The sequence below is a fragment of the Delphinapterus leucas genome, chromosome 4 (assembly GCF_059928025.1).
Source record: "Delphinapterus leucas isolate spDelLeu-1000000601 "Yukka" chromosome 4, BTC_Dleu_Yukka2, whole genome shotgun sequence".
Taxonomy (NCBI): Eukaryota; Metazoa; Chordata; class Mammalia; order Artiodactyla; family Monodontidae; genus Delphinapterus; species Delphinapterus leucas.
In genome coordinates this window covers 28,557,045-28,579,319 of record NC_143132.1, presented here as the reverse complement: position 1 = coordinate 28,579,319, position 22,275 = coordinate 28,557,045, and positions in this window count along the sequence as shown.

The following is a 22,275-nucleotide window of genomic DNA, read 5'->3' as shown; positions in this document are numbered from 1 at the left end:
CCTTCTCCGAGTGTAAACTGGGGAGCAGGGAGTGGCCTCTGGAGCAGTAATTGCAAAGTGGCACCTCTGCAAAAACCGGTTTTGAACAGAGGTAAGGCCTTCCCCTTGGAAGGACCAGCCTTGTTCAGGCTGGATATTGAGAGGCCCAGATGCCCATCCCCACGGCAGGAATAAAGGAGAGAGGGATCGTATTTTAAAGCTCCATTAACAAAGAACTTTACTCAAGGAGGAGCTGTTAATAAGTAATGAAACAAAGTGCCTGTTATGGAGATTAAATGCCCCTGCGTCTAGGTACAAAGTTCAGGCTGCAAAGTGCAGCTGTCACCCCGTCTCTAACCCAACCGCAGCCTTAGAACCCCCAGTTCAAAGTGTGTCTTGCTGCCTTCCTGTTACTAGGCTGCCCAGCACAAGGTCCGGCCAGGGTGCAGAGTTCAGCGTCTGAGGCTCTGCTGACTGCCTTCTTTGTTTAGCTGGGGCCAGCTTTAGATAAGCCTCGAACTGCTTATTTAAGACGATTATTACACACAACTGACAGATTATTTTCCCAGATTCTTACACTTATGCTTTACATGCAAGCTTAAACGGTACCATGCTAATTTCTCAAGGATTTGTATGTGTGCAATAGCAATTGATATAAGGACATATGAAAGGCTAGGTCAAAAATCTATTTCTAAGGAAGAACTGTGGACCAAGCAGACACATCAAGCTAAGACCCTTTGAAGTAAGTACTAGAGCGGGCAATTTCAAGACAGGTCAAAGAATTCTCTCTCTAACAGTCAGAGATCAAATAAATACTAGATTTACCCTTGAGAATCGAGTAAATCCTCTCCTCGTATGACAGGAGACCAGTGTTAATTCAATTCTGTATAGAGAAGGTCTCTTTAGTTGCTCTTTTTATCTACGAAGGACTCAGAGGGAAACTCCCTTTTGCAAGTGGTCCCCATTATTTGACCCGATTTAGCAAGAGTCTTGGGAAGGCGGCAAAATGTTAACTAGTATCCCCATTTTACAGATGAGGAAACTGTGACTCAGAGATGTTAGCAGCTTGGCCTGGGGTGCAGAGTTAATATATTGCAGAACCAAGACCACAGTCCATCTCTCTGGCTTTCCTCTCAGCACTTTTTCTACTAGTCCAGGGCTACCTCATATGTCCTGACCCCAATTTTCCTTACATGGTCATAGCTTTTTCGTTCTTTACTTTATGGAAATGAACAGAGTCCAAATGAAACCCAGTAGGGCAGGCAGTTTGGGAGATGTAATTTGATAGAGCGCTTCAGATAAGGGTTTAGAGACACAGGGTTTGAGTCCATGTTGGCCTGTGCCAGCCACCTGTGATTTACGTTCCCCCTCCCTCCCGGCCCTGAGTGCCAAGGAGGCAGGACTGTAGTCTAGTTACTCAGTGGGTCGTTAGGGTGTTGCTCCTTCCTGTGAGAGCATGGATTGATATTTTACCTCAGGAAGGAGCACAGGCCACAGTGATACACTAGCGCCCCAAAGGCTTAGAGTTTAGGAGATCACTTGCTTGGGATTCATAAAATCAGGCTAAGATTTTCTTTTCCCATATTTTCTTTATATTAGAATAGAATTGAAAAAGTCATCGGCAGGTTTCATTCCTTTCGCAGGTATCCGTCAAAGCTTACAATGTTACAGATATTAATTGAGATTTATTTGTAGATGTTTACATATATTCATATTTTCACAGCTATTTATTGTGCCCCACTGAACCTGAAGAAAAAGGCATAAATAGGGCTTCCCTGGTGGTGCAGTGGTTGAGAGTCCGCCTGCCGATGCAGGGGACACGGGTTCGTGCCCCGGTCCGGGAAGATCCCACATGCCACGGAGCGGCTGGGCCCGTGAGCCATGGCCGCTGAGCCTGCACGTCCGGAGCCTGTGCTCTGCAACGGGAGAGGCTACAACAGTGAGAGGCCCGCGTACCGCAAAAAAAAAAAAAAAAAGCATAAATATAAATTCAGATACATTCCATTCCTAGCCCTCAAAGAGCTTGTGGGAAGAAAACAGTAACAATGTACCCAGCCAGCCATGACAGAGAGATACAAACAAAACACTAAGGGATCAGAAAGAGCCCTGAGTTAGAGTTAGAACTGAGTTCTTATTTACTGAGTGCCTGCTCTGAACCAGGAACAAAAATGCAGGAGGCCCGGGCTCGATCCCTGGTCAGGGAACTAGATCTCACATGCCGCAACTAAAGATCCAACTAAAGATCCTGCGTGCCACAACTAAGGCCCAGCACAGCCAAATAAATAAATAAATATTAAAAAAAAAGAAAAGAATAGATGTTTGACTGATGTGAAAGCTTTTAAGCCATGCAACCACACCAGGTGGTAGATATTATTTCCATTTTACAGATAACTGTACTGAAACTCAGGGAGGTGAAGATACTTGTCCAAAGCCACAGAGCCTATAAAGAACAAAACATGGGTTTGAACCCACTTCTCCACCCAAAATCCATGTAAAGGTTGGAAAAAAATAAAACCAGCCAAGGAGAGAAAATAAATGATCAGAATGGAAGAAAGGGAAAAAGGGCTTTGTTGTATTCTGAATGGCAAGATGAAAAGGAGTCTCTGGGTGACAGTAGATGTTTAAAGACACAGACGCATGGATGTCAGAAACCAAAAAGTGAGATACTAAGTGGCTGATGAAGAAGTAGAGGAAACAAATGTAGAAGCTCCACATATGAACTCCTAATGCCTTTAACATATTATGATGGAAAGGGTTGAACAAGATGCATTTTTTTTTTTTCTTTTTGTGGTAAGCGGGCCTCTCACTGTTGTGGCCTCTCCCGTTGCAGAGCACAGGCTCTGGACGTGCAGGCTCAGCGGCCATGGCTCACGGGCCCAGCCGCTCCGTGGCATGTGGGATCTTCCCGGACCGGGGCACGAACCGTGTCCCCTGCATCGGCAGGCGGACTCTCAACAACTGCACCACTAGGGAAGCCCCTGCCTTTGCTTTTGATGTCAAATCTAAAATATCATTGCCAAGACTGATGTCAAGGAGCTTACCCCTTATGTTTTCTTCTAGGAGTTTTATGGCTTCAGGTCTTACCTTCGTCTTTATTCCATTTTTTTTTTTTAATTGGAGCATAATTGCTTTACAATGTCAGGTTAGTTTCTGCTGTACAATGAAGTGAATCAGCTATAAGTAAACCTATATCCCCTCCCTCTTGGACCTCCCTCCCCCAACATCACACATCCCACCCATCTAGGACATCACAGAGCACCGATCTGAGCTTCCTGTGCTTCATAGCACGTTCCCAGTAGCTATCTATGTTACACATGGTAGTGTATATATGTCAATCCTAATCTCCCAATTCTTCCCACTTTCCCCTTACCCCCATGTCCACATGTCCATTCTCTACATCTACGTCTCTATTCCTGCCCTGCAAATAGGTTCATCTGTACCATTTTTCTAGATTCCACATATATGCATTAATATATGATATTGTTTTTCTCTATCTGGCTTCTGTATGACAGACTCTAGGTCCATCCACATCTCTACAAACGACCCAATTTTGTTCCTTTCTATGGCTGAGTAATATTCCACTGTATATATGTACCACATCTTCTTTATCCATTCATCTGTCAATGGGCATTTAGGTTGTTTCCATACCCTGGCTATTGTAAATAGTGTTGCAATGAACATTGGGGTACATGTGTCCTTTTGAATTACGGTTTTTCTCAGGGTATATGCCCAGTAGTGGGATTGCTGGGTCATATGGTAGTTCTATTTTTAGTTTTTTAAGGAACTTCCACACTGTTCTACACAGTGGCTGTATCAATTTACATTCCCACCAACAGTGCAAGAGGAGTCCCTTTTCTTCACACCGTCTCCAGCATTTATTGTTTGTAGATTTCCTGATGATGCCCATTCTAACCAGTGTGAGGTGATACCTCATTGTAGTTTTGATTTGCATTTCTCTAATAATTAGTAATGTTGAGCATCTTTTCATGTGCCTCTTAGCCATCTGTATGTCTTCTTTGGTGAAATGTCTATTTAGGTCTTCTGCCCATTTTTTAATTGGGTTGTTAGTTTTATTGATATTGAGCTCCATGAGCTCTTTGTATATTTTGGAGATTAATCCTTTGTCTGTTGCTTCGTTTGCAAATATTTTCTCCCATTCTGAGGGTTGTCTTTTTGTCTTGTTTATGGTTTTCTTTGCTGTACAAAAGCTTCTAAGTTTAATTAGGTTCCATTTGTTTATTTTTGTTTTTATTTTCATTGCTCTAGGAGGTGGGTCAAAAAAATTCTTGCTGTGGTTTATATCAAAGAGTGTTTTTCCTATGTTTCCCTCTAAGATTTTTATAATGTCTTGTCTTACATTTGTGTCTTTAATCCATTTTGAGTTTATTTTTGTGTGTGGTGTTAGGTAGCGTTCTAATTTCATTCGTCTTTATTCCATTTTGAATTGATTTTATTGTATGTTGTAAGATAGGGGCCTAGTTTCTTTCTTTTGTATGTGCTGTCCAGTTTTCCCAGTAGCATTTTTTGAAGATACTATCCTTTCCTCATTGTGTATTCTTAACTCCTTTGTAGTAGGTTAATTGACCCTATAGATATAGGTTTATTTCTGGGCTCTCTATTCTGTTTCATTGATCTATGTGTCTGTTTTTATGCCAATACAATACAGTTTTGATTACTATAGCTTTGTAACATAGTTTAAAGCCAGAAGTGTGATGTTCCAGCTTTTTTCTTCAACATTGATTTTGCTATTGAGGGACATTTGTGGTCCCACACAAATTTTAAGATTTTTTTTTCTATTTCTGTGAGAAATGCCATTGGAATTTTGATAGGGATTGCATTGAATCTATAGATAGTTTTGGGTAATATGGACAGCTTAACAGTATTATTTCTTTCAATCAATGAGCACAGAATATCTATTCATTTGTGTCTTCAGTTTCTTTCATCAGTGACTTATAGTTTTCAGCATGCAGACCTTTCACCTCCTTGGCTAAATTTATTCCTTAGTATTTTATTCTTTTTGATGCATTTGTAAATGAAATCTTTTCTTGATTTCTCTTTCTAATAATTTGTTTTTAGGATATAGAAACCCAACTGATTTTTGTGTATTGATTTTATATCCTGCAACTTTATTGAATTAGTTTATTAGTTCAAACAGTTTTTTGGTGGAGTCTTTGGATTTTTCTATATAAAATATATCATCTGCAAATAGAGACAATTTTACTTCTTCTTTTCTGATTTGGGTATATTTTATTGCTTTTTCTTGCCTGATTTCTCTGGCTGGGACTGCTAGTACTATATTATATAAAAGTGCTGAGCATATGTACACTTATCTTATTCCTGATCTTAGACGAAAAGCTCTTAGCTTTTCACCATTATGATGTTAGCTGTGGGCTTAGTTAATAATAATGGATCATTATTTGTTTATTAATTGTAAAAAGTATACTAACATAAAATGTTAGGAGAAATTGAGAATGCAGGAACACTCTGTACTATCTTCATAGTTTTTCTGGAACTCTAAATCTATTCTAAATTAAAACATAGTTTTTAAGAAAAGAGTGAATCCATGGCAAACTATATAATGTGAATCCATGGCAAAACTAAAAGAGTGAATCCATGGCAAGCTATTTATTGACCTCTTTCCTTCTTTTTAATTCCTCAGCTTCTCTAGCCTTGGTGTGTATTAGTGACTCACAAGTAATGCATAAAATATTATCTGTCTAATATATGCATGTGTGTGTACTTATACATATGTAAGGAAGGTAATAGTTATGTGAAAGGATGTGTCTGTGTTTGTCCATATATATGAAAGATAATATTTTATGTATTATCATTGAGTTTGGGAATTACTAAAGAACCAAAGGCCTTTGAGACTTAAAGGAAAAAGTTTCTACTGGTGAGGATTTAAGTCATTGTCATATCTAAATCAGGAAGATACCTCGTGGCAGTAGTAGAAATTTCTCGAGCATACTCCAATCATAAAATCAGCTCTGACTATAATTAAGACATAAATTGAAGGACAAAGGCACAGGAAAGCAGAAACAAATCACAAAAAACACACTTTCGTACAAGGTGCTAACATCACTTTCCTTATGGCCATTATTGACACGAAGAATTGAAGAAGAAGCAAACTCAGCAAATTCAAAGATTTCTCCCACCCCACCTACAGAAATGGTCAGGTTCCAAAATAAGACATACTGCAATTAATTTGCAAGAAAGGAAACATATTCCTGTGATCCTCAAAAATGCTGATTTGCACATCACTTTCACTTTATTAATTTCACTTTGTTAATTATTCCCTGTGGTCACCTCAAGGGGTACATTGTTCTTTTCCCATTTTTTCAAGGTGAAGGAATTTTGGCTGAAAGAACCTCACTGACTTTTCAGAGGTTACCTAGGGATTCAGTAACGGAATAAAAATTAGGCTCCAAGTAATATCACTAAACCATTGTTATCTTCTGCATCTTCCTGTTTCCCTCAATACAAAGAGGCTCTAAATAGGGAGATAACATAATTAAATAACTTTAGGGGAAATGCAAATGAATAAAATCTAGGGAAAGATGAAGATAAATTAATCAGACACAGTGAGATAGCTAAGGAATGCATGGTGTTTGGGAGACAGCAAATTAGATTGGCCATTTGTAAGTAATGAGATAGGAGCAGAGAAAAGCCAGGGATATTCTGGTGTGTACTCAGAGAGGCATGGGATAACCCAATGAGAAAGAGAAGGTGCTGACAGTATGATGTGGCGATCATGCTTATTCTGCTGGACTCATTTTGGGGTCTATGAGCCCCAAACTTATGGAATTTTTGGAAGAACTCCAAGGAGCAACGTATGTAGATAGTATGAGAAAAGCTCTCAGACTTGTCTCTTCACTGTCCACTACCTTCTAAATGCAAAATTAAGCCAGATGGAACTGACTCAGTAAGCTGAATAACTTAGGCCTGAGGCCTGCATTGACATGATTTATTCAATTTTTATTGCCCCCCAATTTTGATATAGTAATCTCTGTTTGGATGAGGGCAACCCTATGTGTAGGTGAAATGAATGCCTTACTACCTATACAGAATGGCTTGTGAGATTCTGTAAGCCTGCTTGCCCTGAAAACTCTCTCCCACAATTCTACCATGATGCAACGCTTTCCCTTTTGTGGCCTGATGTTCTCAGAGGAGAGAAGAAAAACCCTGGGAATGAAGAAATTCACTACAGAAGGTGTGATTCTCCCAAAGATATAGGTAAAATGTTTGGGTACTATTGGAACAGACAAATGCCCTCTAGCTCTCTTCTTTAGAGCATCTTCACAGGTTAGTTTGTGAACTGACCTCTTTGACATCATGGAATTCACTGAGGAGTGCTTGCTCCAAGAGGGTAGCATTTGCATTATGCCTGGTGATCAAAGATTGGTTAGTCCCTTACGCTCAATATTTTTTCCAGCTGATAAATGGGGTAATATCTACCCACCTCCTAAGGCAGGCAGAGCTGAGTAAGGTAAGCAGGAAGAGCTAATCATGACCTGTTGGTGATAAGTGGGAGAAATCTCACAGGACCCCTATACTACCCAGTAAAGTGAATGCTATAGACTGAATGTGTCCCCCAAATTTCATAAGTTGAAACCTTATCCCCTATGTGATGGTATTAGGAGGTGGGGATTTTGGGAGATGATTAGGGCATGAGAGCAGAGCCCTCATGAATAAAACTAGTGCCCATAGAAAAGACACCCCAGAGAGTTCCCTTGCTCCTTCTGCCATGTGAGGATACAGTGAGAAAATGACTATCTAGAACTAAGAAGGAGGATTTCTAGTGGGAACTAGGATTTCTCACCAGACACCAAATCTGACGGCACCTTGATCTTAGATTTTCACCCTCCAGGATGGTGAGAAGTAAATTTCTGTTCTTTGTAAGCTACGCAGTCTGTGGTATTCTGTTCCAGCAGCCCAAATGGATTAAGGGGGTAAGTCAACTCTATATTTGTAGACAATGGCTGCTAAGTGGAGAAAAGGGAAGTTTCTATTGGGTAAGGAAGGAGAATTTAGAAGGAAACTAACTTTAGCTACTTCACTCTGCCTTAACCCGATGACCAAGGTAGGGAAGAGCCACATTTGACCCCTCCATCTTCTCACCTCTTGCCCTTCACTGTCAACACGATCTCTCCTAAAGGTCAACATCCACTGAGAAGAATGACTCAGTGCCTGACAAAACAACATGAAAAGTTTGTCCACAGAATTCATATTTTAAATGGATGGGTCTGTAATTTCTTCTGCCCATAGGACCCTTGGAATAATATTTACCATCTGGAAAAATAATTTAATCAGGCAAAGGAATGGTTTCAAAAAACAACTACAGAAATTGCCATGAGTTGATCTCATTCCAGTCTGACCAGAAAAGGATCAAGAACATAGTAGAAAAGGTTTAGGGGGAATGAAATGCTGAAGGTTTGCCAAGTGTGTTTTGATCCCAGAAAGAATATGGGGAAAGGAGTTCTGCTGAAAGAAAACTTGGAAGTTAGAGAGTCATCAGGCTTCTGAGATGAAGAAGGGGATGAAGAGTTAAAGCAGAAGGTTAGGTGGCTGACCTGCTTTGAAAAGGGAGAGGGAACCATCTACTTCTTTGTTTATTCTTTGCTCTAGGCCTGGAACAAGGCAGAAACCCATCCTTCAGAGAATGTGAATGTAATTCTTTCATGTTTTTGTTATATTTTTTAATCCTTTATTGGACTAACAATTTGAATGCTTCTAAAGATTGACCTCCTTCACTCCAAGGTGCTGATTTGGCATTGAGTAACTCAGGGTTTGACAGCAGAGATGTCTGGAACAGATTCTTGACTCATTTAGAACATGAAAGTATCAGGTCAACAAGAACTGCATCTATCACACAGAGAAAGGTCTATAACACTTACGTTTATTATTTGATTTCCTCACTTCCTAATTTTTAAATTTCAGTTGACGTTGACAGGATTTGCCACCACAACCAAAAAGGACATTTGCTTAATACTATGTATTGATACTTATGACTACAGTGGCTATGACAACACTTTGCCTAACATTTAACTGAAAGCTGAAGAAACTCTGTGCAGCCTCAGAACAAGAAAACATTAAAGCTTTTTTAGAGGGATAATACCAGGTACAAATGTCAAGTCAAGGAACAAAGAGACTACCCCAATTTTAGGGCAAAGAATTTGACTGGCTTTACCCCCCTGAACCCACAACTTCCTTCAGTATGTCGGATGTGACACATTGCACGAGGGGTTCCTTAACAATACAGAATAGCTAAAAGCCAGAGAGGCAGGGAGGCTTCGTCTTTCATTGGTGCTTGGAAGATTTCCACAAGTGACTCCTATCAGTGCTAATGAGAATGGAGTGAACTAATCTTTTAGCACAGGACAGAGCCCAGACTGGGTAACGAAGGTCACACTCAGAATGAAGTGACCTGCCGAGTATACTCAGAACTTGGAATTTAGATGAGGTCAGAAGACGCGGTCAGAATAAGACTAGACATGTTGTTTAAACAGGTTGGAATCCATTTGCAATAGCTATCAACAGCTTTATACAACCAATTTATATGGTTCATTCATTAACTAGCAGCTAAAATATGGCAGAAGTGCCCTAGTGGAGGTATGTCCAAAATAAATTTGGGAGCATTAACTGTGTTTTGTTCATTGAAAGAATTTAGTGAGCTATAACGGTTCAAGGCAAGATGACATTTGTGAAAAGGTGAATAAACATTTAAAAAGAGGAAAGAGGATGTCTAGAACTAGACTCTCCAATACAGTAGCCACAAGCCACATGTAGTGATGTAAATTTAAATTAATTAAATGACTTTTCAAATTTAGTTCCTCAATCCCATTAGTACATTTCAAGTGCTCATTAGCCAGATGTGAGTATCAGCTACCGTACTGGAGAACACAGATAGAGAACGTGCCCATCAGCACTGAAAGTTCCATTGCGCCATGCTGATCAAGCCCTTCCAACCTCTGTCCCCACCCTGAGTGACTGCATGTGTAATTTTCATATTCTGGCTGGTACAATTTCAAGATTCAGAATGGCTCCAGAAGAAACAAGAAAAATCACTAGGACAAAATTGTTGCCACCGTTAGTGCCTGAGCAGCTAATGAGCTAATGACCCTAGGGATGGGCACAACTTTGGGACCTGACTTTCTGTGCCTGAGAAACTCTGAATTGACCTCACGGCTATCCAGCCAAAGTCATCGTCTTCCTCCAGGTTGTGGTCATGTGTTCATACGGTCTATGTTTGGTACTAGCTACTGGCTGCTTCTCGAACTATGTGGCCAGTGAGCACAGTGAGATGAAGGTGTAGAAGGTGTAGAAGGTGTAGAAGAAACAGTCCTTTGTGGTTCCAGCCCATACATCGCCCAAATCTGTCCCATCACTGTGGTTCTCTCATTCATGTGAGCATGGTAGTTCAAAGTCAGCGTTCAGGGCCTAGAGGAAAACCATGAAGTATAATAAAAGATCCTAGAATTACTGGGACAGTAATGAGTGAGTATGTACAAATGATATTACATGTTTAGCAGAGACATGGGAGAACTCGCCTCATTAAATAAGCTTAGTTTATTCCAAAATCTTTTTTTTTGTTTTTTTGCAATCATTTGCATGGGATTTTTCAGCTTATCTTTATGGGAGTATAGTAAGTAAGAAAAGGAGGAAAAAGAAACAGTCTAACACTTCCTGTCTTGAACTCCCCCTCCCATAACTGATCCAGCCTTTGATAGAGAACTTGAGCTAGTGCCACAGAAAGGGGTTGCACTTTCTGTTTACAAAAACATCTGTAGGGAAGGGTGGGCAAAGTGTGGTTATTTCTCTGTAACTAAAAACAGTTATTTCTAAAAAGAAAATTAATTTAAAAATAATCACAGTGATGATGATGGTATGATGGTGATGATGGTGATGGCGATGATGGTGATGATGGTGATGGTGATGATGAGTTGCTTATTCCTCAGTTGTGAGCACTCAATAAATGTGTGTGGCTGATAACACAGAGAAACCAGAGGCACTTTACTTAGTCTGATGGGCCTGCTCTCTAGGAATAATTGTTTTCTGTCAGGTTGCTCCTAAAAAGGTTAATGTAGTTAGGTGCTGTATTTCATCTTAACTTCAGTTTCTGAGGACCAGGCAAAAATGACATAGTAAGAAACCTCAGGACTACACTGACAATACTGCATGAAGAAAATTCTTATACTCCAGTCTCGTTCACAATTTTGCAATTAAAAACAAACAAAGACACTGAATGTTTGTGATATGAACCTGGAATAAATGGAGAAAAGCCGTGACTCTATGCAGACAGGGGTGCTGCATTCGAGTTAATCCTAAAGTTCCCTGTGTTTTGGCAAGGAAAGTTTTGAGTTTCAATTCAGTGACTGTTTAAACTGCACAAATGATCCATAACACAGTTTGGCATATTAAATCATCTTCACAGTTCTAATATGCCATGAAGCCAATTTACATATAACAGAGGCACAGAAGATGAAAAGCTGAGAACAGACTCCTGTTTCAAAAGGCATCAGGCACACTACTTTATTTTCTTGAAGCACCGCTAACTTCTATAAATCCGTTGCTGGAAAAGGTTATTAAACTGCCAGGCTCTTCTTTCTTCTCAATCCTTAATTCCCCTCCTCTTCTCACACGCCATATGGAAACTCCTCTCTCTCCCCCTCCCATTCTTCTTTTTTCTTTTTATTCCCATAGCTCTTTTTCGTTGAGCTCAGAATATTTGGACCACACAAACGTAATTCTTCTCTTCTGTTTAGACTCGTAATGCATATGGAGTTGTTTTTACTTTTCCATTCTTTCTCTTTTCTTTTTTTGGCCTATGGTAGATGTGACATAGTAATAGAACACAGTAATAAAATAGGCAATAGACAAGGAGACAGCTTCATCAGATTCTAGACCTGACCTCTTAAAGGTAGCACCTAGATAATAATACAAGGCCGGGATGTAACCTGTAAGCGTGAGGTATCACTGTATCGTAATCGGATATCTACTGTCAATATAGATAAGAGATGCCCAGACCATAGAATTCCAACCTACCATCCAATTATTAGCTGTGTGGTGTGAGCCAAAAACTTCAGAGTAAGGACAGAGCGCAAAAGTTGGTTCTCGCTATACCTCAAAATATGCATTTTCTTTGAATTAGGTCAGTAAATACTAAAATTTACTGCTAGTCAGGATGTCATTCTGGTGCAGATTCTCTGGCTCATGACGGAGGTTTGGAACCCATGGGAGCAGGTAAAGGCCATTAGGCAGCTTGGGAACCCCAGCACTAAAGGAGGATATGTCCCATTTTCCACTGATGACTTTGAGTGCCTCTCATCAGCCCCAGCATCCCCAGCAGAGTAGAAATGGTGTGTGAGGCAGACAGCAGGGCCTTAAAATAATCTCTGACCCCTGAGGGTCTCTTGAAGCACGGAGACAGTACTGCCCTTAGACCCCTGCTCTTGGCCTCATACTTTCAAGGGGTTCACATTGACCTTTCTCTGACCAGGTCTTATTCTACAAGACTAGACATCCTTGGGACCAAAGGGTCTTGCCAACTAAGAGCTCATTCCACTCCTACCAGTCTAGGCCATACTCTGGACCCACGGGATCCTGGAAATTCTGCTAAGGTTGTCCTCAGCCTTCAGCCAGGCTTTGCGCGTCTCTTCCTGTGTCTAGTCCCTGGAGGGTAAGCTGTACCACCAGTGTGTGCACCTGTAGGGCCGAGTGGAGGTTAAAAAGTGATTATTTGTGTTTGTGTGTGGCGGGGGGAATGATGTTTTGGGGTATAGATGGGATCTTAAATATGTGGACTGAGATGTCCACACAGGTGTGTTAAAGGCCATGGAGAAAGGAGCCAGTGGTGGGAGGAGAATGGAAAGTGGGCTATAAAGCGGGGCTTGCTTTCCTGTCAACACATTTCAGCCTGGAGTTACAAGTAGTCCAACATTTTAAAATTCAAATGACCTAAGTCATTATAAAAGTATATTTGTCAAGGGAAAAATATAGAATATATTTTATTTAACAGTGCGTTTGCTTGATAATATTTAGAATTATGGTGTGTGGGCCTCCATAATACTCTTGCCCTGAGCCTAGTTACTCCAGAAGTTAGTGGGGGTGATAAAATTCTAGAGGGCCAGTGGACTGCAAGCTGTTGGGCTCAAGATAAGGACTTGGTCCTTGTGACTTGTGACTGGAGGCCAAGGTAGAGACTAGTTTGCCGGGGAGAAGTTCAAGAAAGAATAGTTATAGCAGCAGCAGCAAATGTAGCAAAGATAGAGGCCAAGAACTAACCACCATAGCCAAGCAGCAGGAGGCATTTCAGCCATCTAATGAGAATCTGGAAGAAGAAATGAAGATCAGACCTCTCTCTACATTCCCCTCCCCCCTCCGCCGAAGATGACATCATGATATTAGATGAGTCCCTCTGGTCCCCTGTAGGCTGAAGAAAGGACAAAGAAATCTTTCGAGAGGTTAGAACAGCCATCCTAAGGAGATTAAACTATGAATTGAATAAGTTTAAATCCTGAATATAAATGTATTTTTAGCTCAAAGAGAATATTTTAAACAGGATGTGACTGGATAAACTACCTTAAAGGTGCATGAGAAAAAATTTTTTTCTTTTTTTTTTTTTTCCGGTATGCGGGCCTCTCACTGTTGCGGCCTCTTCCGTTGCGGAGCACAGGCTCCAGACACGCAAGCTCAGCGGCCATGGCTCACGGGCCCAGCCACTCCGCGGCATGTGGGATCCTCCCGGACCAGGGCACGAACCCGTGTCCCTTGCATCGGCAGGCGGACTCTCAACCACTGCGCCACCAGGGAAGGCTGAAAAAAAGAATTTTTTTCACTAGTGATCAAAGAGAGATTCAGAGGTAAGCTGAGGTCAGCTATGGAAAAGTTGCCCTTACATTTCTGCACCTCTTATTAATTAATGCAAATGAACTGGTAATGCTCTGAAATATACCATCATGTATAACTTTGTGGAGAAACTGAGTCCTGTCAGGGTACTGTATGAGAACAATACCATGATTATATACCTTGGTAGCAAATAGCTCATTATATCCCAGCCATAGGTAAAGTCGAACTTCAAATCATTCAGAAACTCTACATGATGGACATTGGGACATTTGGAGATTCATAACATTTGGAATACCCTGCCTTAGAGAATAGGGTTGAGAGGAAATTTTCCCTCCTAAGAAAATTCTGCTGGTGACTATTAACTACAAGGTCTTGGACAACCCTTGCTAATCTCAGACTCACTGGGAGCCAAGGGATGTTATAAGAGGAAAGATCCAAAGTCTTTTGGCAGAGAGAACAATGTCTTCTAGAAGAAGGTCTATTGCATTATTTGAGCTAGGTTTGATCAACAGGTGGTACTAGGGCACTAGAAAATTGGATCTATCTATCCAGTAGATCTGACTTTTTGACTTGATGATGTAGACCACAGAGGAAGGGAAAGTAACCTACAATTATGGTTACTTGATTTTTTTTTCCTCTTGAGATAGCTAAGGATGCCAAAAAAAGGTATATGACTTGCTCCTATAATATTTCATGAAAGGCCCTGAAAATTCAAATAACATTAGGATGTGTATACAGTTATAAGCCCTAGGGACTGGGAATAAAAAATAGTAATAAAAGAAATGCAGGTCCCTGACCTTATAGAGCTTACCTTCTAGTGGAAATGGCATATAATAAATGCTTAATAAATATTTGTTTAAAGCATTGTTTTATATATGTATATATAAACATATATATTCAGAAAAATGGATAAACTTAGGATTATGGTATCAGGAATCTGACAAAACTTTCCTAACTGCTCAGATACTGTGTAGAAAGTACTTATTTAAAAAAATTTTTTTAATTAAATTTAATTTTTTTCAATACTTTTTTTCTCTGTGTGTGTTTCTTGCATGGGTATATTTTGGTCAGGGAAGGGACAATGAAAGTCCTCTCTTATGGGAAGGGTTAAGTTAGCCAGTATATAAAAACCTGGGAGATCAATTCAGAACAACCCCATCATATGAAAATCTTTTCCTGAAAATGATAGGGACACTACAACTATTTCATTTTCATTTCAGAGGGAAAGTATGGCAATGTGAAAGGCACAAAATCAGGCCTGGGAGAGTGTTGAGAAGGCATGAACTAGGTTTTGTGGAACATGGCATTGGTAAGATCCTGTTGAATGATTGTCAAGCAGCATGAGGTCCTAATGAGGAGAGAGACCACAAACCCAAGGTGGCACCATTTCACGTGGTGCTGTGCTTTTCTCTAGCAGCAAACTGGTTCTTAGGGCATTGGAGATGGATTATTGACTTGAGCTAGGGTTGGGTTTCCACTGGGGAGATGCACTGCTCCAGAAGTTCTAGGAAGTAACAGGTCTAGCTTGATAAGAAGCTGCTGACGGACTAGCAGAAAATGGAATGGTCAAGGTGGTATAAGCCTGTATCAAATCAAAATTGGCACAGTGAGAGTAAGAGATGAAGGGAGCTGGAAGGGTAAAACGTTTGGGTCCATGAGCAGGATATCAGCATTTAAGATTTCAGAAACGGAGTATTTCAGGATGATTTCAAGAACTATAGCATAGCCATGTGTGAGGGGTAGTTCCAGCAGAGTGAAAATGGAAGAGTGGGAATTAAAAATGAAGGAAACTGTGAGGAAAACATATCGGAAAGATCACCTAAATGGATACTTAACTTACTCAGGGTAATAGCAGAAGTTAAGAAGTTGATAAGTTAAAAGGAAATATGTGGTACAGGTGCCCAAACTGGAGGTGAGTAAAAGGCACTAACAGGGTGAATAGCTAGTGTATACCAGCCCCAAAGGGCAGCTTTTGACACGTAGAGGAATAATGGTTTAGTGTAAAAGATTCAATGAGGGGAGGAGGAGATACTAGCACACCTTCTCTTCACTGAAAAGGTCTGCCTGAGAAATGCTGGCCTTGGGGACTGTTAGATTTCAGTTAAGGAAAGAAGGGGACAGGAGCATTTTGTGAAGAGGCTTACAATGGAGGGGTTTTGTATCATAGAATGGAGAATGCAGAGGCCACGACCAAAGAAGGCAGGGAGAAATGGACAGTCAGAAGTCAAGTGTAGGACTGAGAGTAGGGGAGAGGGGAGATGGTCAAAGGGACTTGAAAACCAGGCAGGGACTGAAAATACACAGGGGTGTGAGGTCTGGGTAGACTAGCTGCCCTCCAGACTCCAAGTGGAGCAGAGGTACTAAGTGGTTTCCTAGCAGTGTTGGCTCAGGCCCTGGGGGGTGTTGTCAGAGGCTTCAGGATATTAGCAAACTGTGATCTTTTTCAGCTCTCTAAACAAAAACTTGGTGGGAAGCTCCTGTGTGCCTCTGAAAAGATCCTAGTTCAGGCGTAAGCAGATAGGAAAAAGTGAGTCTCCCTGGGGGACGGAATGGTTCTGAACCCTCTCAAAAGTCAGCTGTGGCCTGACTCGCAGCCCTTTTGAAGAAATCTTAGCTAGGAATGAAGGGATACATCTGGTTTCCCAGCCCATCTTTTGAAGTTAGCATCGCGACTGCTCAAGTTTGTGACCAAGGCCCTTCCAAGAAGCTCTTGAACCACTTTGGTTAGCTCTTCTTATTTTTGAAGTTTGAGTTAAATGTAGGCTCCTTCATTGAACTACGTATGGACTGAATGACTTTAACTAAAGTCAAAAGATCTAGAAAAAAACAACAGGCAAGATTGTAAGTAATGCTAACACAGACTCTTTTGACTTCGGCAAACTTGGAACTTTAGGATGCAGGATTTTGGTTGGGAGGTGAGAGAGAAAATGAGAGAAAGAGAGGGAGGGGGGCGGCAGAAGGGAGACAGAGAGGAAAAGGGGGAGAGAGCTAATACCTGGAGAGGGCTGTTTTCAATTCTATCACCACCCTGGAAGCCGTGCCTGTGCTGGACGAAAAAAACAAGTCCTTTGTTCTACAGGATAACTCAATTTGAAATAAATATACATGGATTTGAAATAATACATTAATTTAAATTCTCTAGGTGGAACCACTTTGATGGAAATTTCCCTAAAAAAGTAACAAATGATTTGCCTCTGCATCTAATCAGCCAATCAGACACCCCCATGCTGACTACTTAATGAGCTAGAATTTTAATGCAAAAATTTATGATTATCAACAATTCTTCTGACCCCCCCTCTCCCTGCAAAGAAGCCCAAATACATTGTGCTTATAATTCTTACCAAATTAGTTAATCTTTTCTTCAGCCATAGAACAGAATTCATTAATCAAAACTGAATTCCTGGCCAAATATCTCAGAGCAGCTAGCAACGCATGCAGTCAAGCAGATGAGAAAAAGTTCATGACTAACCAAGTGGTTCTCTTTTCACTATCAAGAAGAAAATACTGCAGCTAGCTGTATGGAAAGAAAAGAAAAGAAAAGGCCAGTGCCTGCTGCAGAGTTCTCATGGCAAAGAGTAAAGAAAGAAAGGAAGAAATCCCCTGAAATGGGCTTGTACTATCTCCATGTGCTATTTCACCAAAATTCCAAGGGGCAATCTTCAGAGCAGGAGCAATGGTCCAGTTCTGGGTGGGAAACTGAGACAAGTTGGGTGGTTCTGGGCCAGATTTAGTGGGTTGTTGTTTTTGCTCTTTTCAAAATAAATAAGAGTTCAGTCTTCCTTAATAGACTGTGGTATTCTCAGCTACTCTCAGAGCTCTTTGCTCTGAAGTCCGTCTCCTGAATGGAGAGTAATTTTACTCCTAATTGTGGAGTAAAAGTGAGAATTGTGGATCTGAATGGAAGTCAAAATAATGTGTGGGGTCTGAATCATACATGCAGGAGATTATTCATGGAAGGGACCCGTTTGCTAAAAAGATATAATTTTTTTTCTAGTGAAAGCACGTCTTACCTATACAATTGATGATTTACAAAACCACATAGAAAGTTTCGTGAAGTGAATGAATGCTGTCTATGCCTCACTTTAAAAGTAATAAGCATGATTCTTTTATAATCCAACTATGTTATTGAGAATGATTTTACCTTACAATAATAGCAACTATTTCGTGAGTTTGGTGTGAAGAGTCTTTGAGCTGGTAGATACAGAGGATGTAAAATTCTGCCTACTTCCCAGAAGCACACGATAAACATTAGCTGTTATCATTATCACTCTACATGGTAAATAATCTCCTTCTTACAAAAGGGGAGCTTGAATTTCAGAGCATTTTACTGACTTGCATAAGATACAAATTAAATCACTGAATTGAGAGTGCTGCCAGGTCACACTGAAATTACCTGAACTATTGGCCTACTCCTACATCTATTTTCAAAATCGTAAATACAAAAGGGTAATTGAAATAGACTCACATGCTGGTGGTCAGAAGAGACACTGAGCAAAATGTTGTCAAATCGCATTTTACAGTAAATGCTGCTGCAGCAGAAACAAAGTTTGAGGCTTAAGCGGTTCATCCTCATAATTCAGATCTTCTGCTGTTGTCTGGAGACTTTGTAAGGAGGATCCTTCCAGGGTCTGTTTGCATGAGCAACTAAAGACCAGCAAGTGGAGGAATTCATTGTGAGAAGACAGAGATTCAAGGTGCACAGAACTGATTCCATAATTTATTGTCCTCAAAAGAGAAAGAAAACTTTTGAGTAGCCTGGTGAATGGTGATCAGGTTGCCCTACAGGTTGGATCTCCCCAACCCAGCAATCCTGTGTTCAGGGAAAAAAAGAAAACAGCAATAAAATTCCAGGGCCAGAAACATTTCTATGAGCTAGTAAGAATAAAGGTTGGTCATGGATACCCAGTAATAGAATATGGTGTTTGTAGTGTGTAACCAAGTGGAGTACAGGATGTTTTTCCCTCTAGAAGAGGTAGCTTAGACCAAGCTGGCATTCAGAAGGAAAGAAGTAAGGGAAGCAGGAACATATCAGAGGGAAATCAGGAGAGATTCTCAGAGCCCTGAGCAGGAAACCACAACAGTTTTCACCATCAGGATAGCAAAGTGGGAGCCTGGCATACATCAAGTCCATGTTCCAAGATGGAGGGCGGAAGTGTAGATGCCTCATAGCAGGCAGGAGAGCTGCATTTAGCAGCACACATAAAATGGGAACTTCCTTAACAAATTAGAGTCATTTGAAAGGGATTGGAGTTTCTACAATTCAGTAGGTGAGAGAGGAACCAAATTCTATTTAAACATTATTGTTTTAAGTTTTTCCCCATAAGTTGTGGATACATAATTTCTTATATTAACTTACTGTATAGAAATGTGTTAGGCACTGTGGATTGGAAAGGGAATAAAATAATTACAGTTCTTGTTCTCAACGGCTTAAAGCTGTGTGGAGAGATGTAAATCCCATGAGGGCAGGTACTTTATCTGTTTTGTTTGTTTTTGTACTCTAGGAGTAAAAAGGAATACCTGGGATGGAAGAGGCAATTATCAAATATTTACTGAAATAATTTTTAAATGACCTTAGTTTGTTTAAAATGAATTTTAAAGAGAAATATCTGTTGTACTCCTATCTATGTACCAAAGAGAATTGAAAACATATGTCCACACAAAAACTTGTATGTTCATAACAGCATTATTTATTCATAGTAGCCAAAAAGTAGAAACAACCCAAATATCCATCAATTGTTGGATGGATAAATATCATGTACGATATTTATACAATGGAATATTATTCAGCCGTGAAAAAGAATGAAGTCCTGATTCATGTTACACCATGGATGAAAAGAAAACATGCTAAGTGAAAGAAGCTAGTCACAAAAGATCATGCATTGTATGATTCAATCAATATGAGTTGTCTGGAATATGCAAATCCATAGAAACAATATAGAATAGTGATTGTCAGAGGCTGGGGGGATGGAGTCAGGAATGACCGCTAATGGGTATGGGGTTTCTTTTTGGGGTGATGGAAATATTCCAGAACTTATTGTGGCAATGGCTGCACAACTCTGTGAAGATACTGAAAATCATTTAATTGTATATTTTGAATGAATGAATAAGATGGTATGTAAATTATGAATTATATATAAGTAAAGCAGGAGAGGGAGAGTGTAAGGGGGAGGGAGGCAGAGAGAGAGAAACACATGCAGGTTACTGTGGGAATGCACGGAATGGACTGCCAAAAACCAATGCAAAAGTAAATTATTCCTAATTTTTACCACCATGCATTCTCCCACCTAGAGAATGTTTGAAATGATGTTCTTATAGAGATTTGATGCAGATGTGAAGTGAAAGAAAAATCTCTTTCAAAAACACAATGTTTCCTCAAATCTTCCTTCCTCATATCTGGGGTCACGTGGCTCTCTCTGCAGACTCAGTTCTGCCCCAGGATCTAAAATCAATCTTGATTTTGATCAGGGGACATTTATTGATCTCTAGTTCAACGTTCCTAGGACTTAGTATTTCTACTTTTCTGCTAGTCCCGTTCTGATCTAGCGTTTACCTGTAAGCCTTATTCTTTAGTCTAATTCCCAAGTTGCCCTTGCTATTCTGGGCCCATGCCTTCTACTCTTATGCCTAAGCACTTAGCCTGAGATGGAGTCTGTTTGAACTGAGGCCTTGCCTGCCTTTTTCTGGGATTTTCCAGAACCTGGTCCTTGATTGTGATTGGGTCCTGGACAGACTTCCTGGATGCCCACCCACATTCGGTGCTTCTTCTTGCCAGTCCCTGTAGTATTATTGAACTTTGGTGATCCAATATGATTGGCCAGATACCCTCCACCTATATGCGAGTAGCAAGACACAGCACTTCAGGAGTCTGGCTGGACTTCTCCCACGACTGTTGAATCTGCCTTCTTCCTTTCAGCTTCCCCAGTCCCACAGCACATTTTCCAAGTCACCTCAATGATATCAATCGTGCGGAAATAACTTTTTTTATACCTAGATGTGCCATCAGAATAATTCTGGTTTTGACAGAAGTTTATGATTTTTCATTCAATTTATCCTTTGGAGAGATTCAACAGACATACATTTATTAATTCAATGTTGAGGGCTTACTATATGAGAGGTCGTGCTGTAGGTGCTGGATATACAAAACTAAAAAGTAAAGCTCCTACTTGATGATGATGACAACCACTAATATTATATATTTGGATATTCACTAAGTGCAGTTACTAGACCAAGTTATAGAGCTTGATTATCTCATTTATTTTTCATTATAACCCTAATTTGTAGATCCTAATGTTGTATGCATTTTAAAGACGATACAACTGAGACCCAGGGAGTAACATGCCCATTATTCAGATCTTAGATTATCTAATTCTTACTACTAAGCTCTTAATCAGCATTTCTTACTGTCTAGAGAACCACGAGGATCCAAAATACTTTGCTATCCTAAAGCAATCTTAGATTAAGATAACCTCTGGTCTTAAAATCTCTGTTGAAAGAACTATGAACAAATAGGCTTCCTACTCCCATTTCTAAAATAATCCATCTAGGACTAGAGTTTCACAAGATAGGGACAGAGACCAGAGATCAAGTTCAAGGACGTTATGAAAGGAGGGAGAAACAGGTGAGTCCTAGATGTCCAAGGAGGCCCACAGGGGCACACCCCAGGAAGTTTAGGTTCAAAATTACGAGTGAAGACTCCAGAGACTAAATTATGGGCCAGTCTGAACTACAGTATTTCTGCATCCAGACAGGGGCTCTGAGAGACAGACATGGGGAACCAAAGTCAAAAATGAGCATGATGGTGAGTCAGGAGCTCTGCAATGTGAAGAACCTTTAGAATTCCTTCCCAGACCCAATCTGATCACAGTAAAGCAAGTCACAGGTGAAGACAAGCAGATCACCTGATGGGAGTGGAGAAATGAAGGGAGGAAGCATTTCTAGCAAACTGTGTATCTGCTACAAGTTAATAATACAGCTCTACATGGAGACTAACCTATATCTGAAGCCAGCAAATTGGATTCCACTAAGTGATTCTTTTAGACATAACCGAAAAAGGAGAAAAAATAAACATCAAAAGGACTAGAAAAATCTTTAAAATGAGCTAAAGCAACATTGGGAATATCATAGGACTTTCTAGAGCAGAAATAGTAAGCAGTCTTGAAATTCACACAGAGCAGTGTTTTACTACTTTTGATACGTTGTATTTTCCAAAGGTGGCCAAAGGTATGGAAAATATCTTCTTTTCCATAAATTCCTCTAGAGTCTTGCTACTGAGGTGGGATCTAAGTCCCCTCCCTTGAATCTGAGTGAGCTTTTTCCTTCTCTGTAACCAATACATTGTGGCAGAAGTAATGTGTGATTTGTGAGGGTAGGTCACAAAAGGCCATGTGGCTTTTACCTTGTTGGTGGAATATTCACTTTTTAGAGCCCTGAGATGTTACATAAGAATACAAT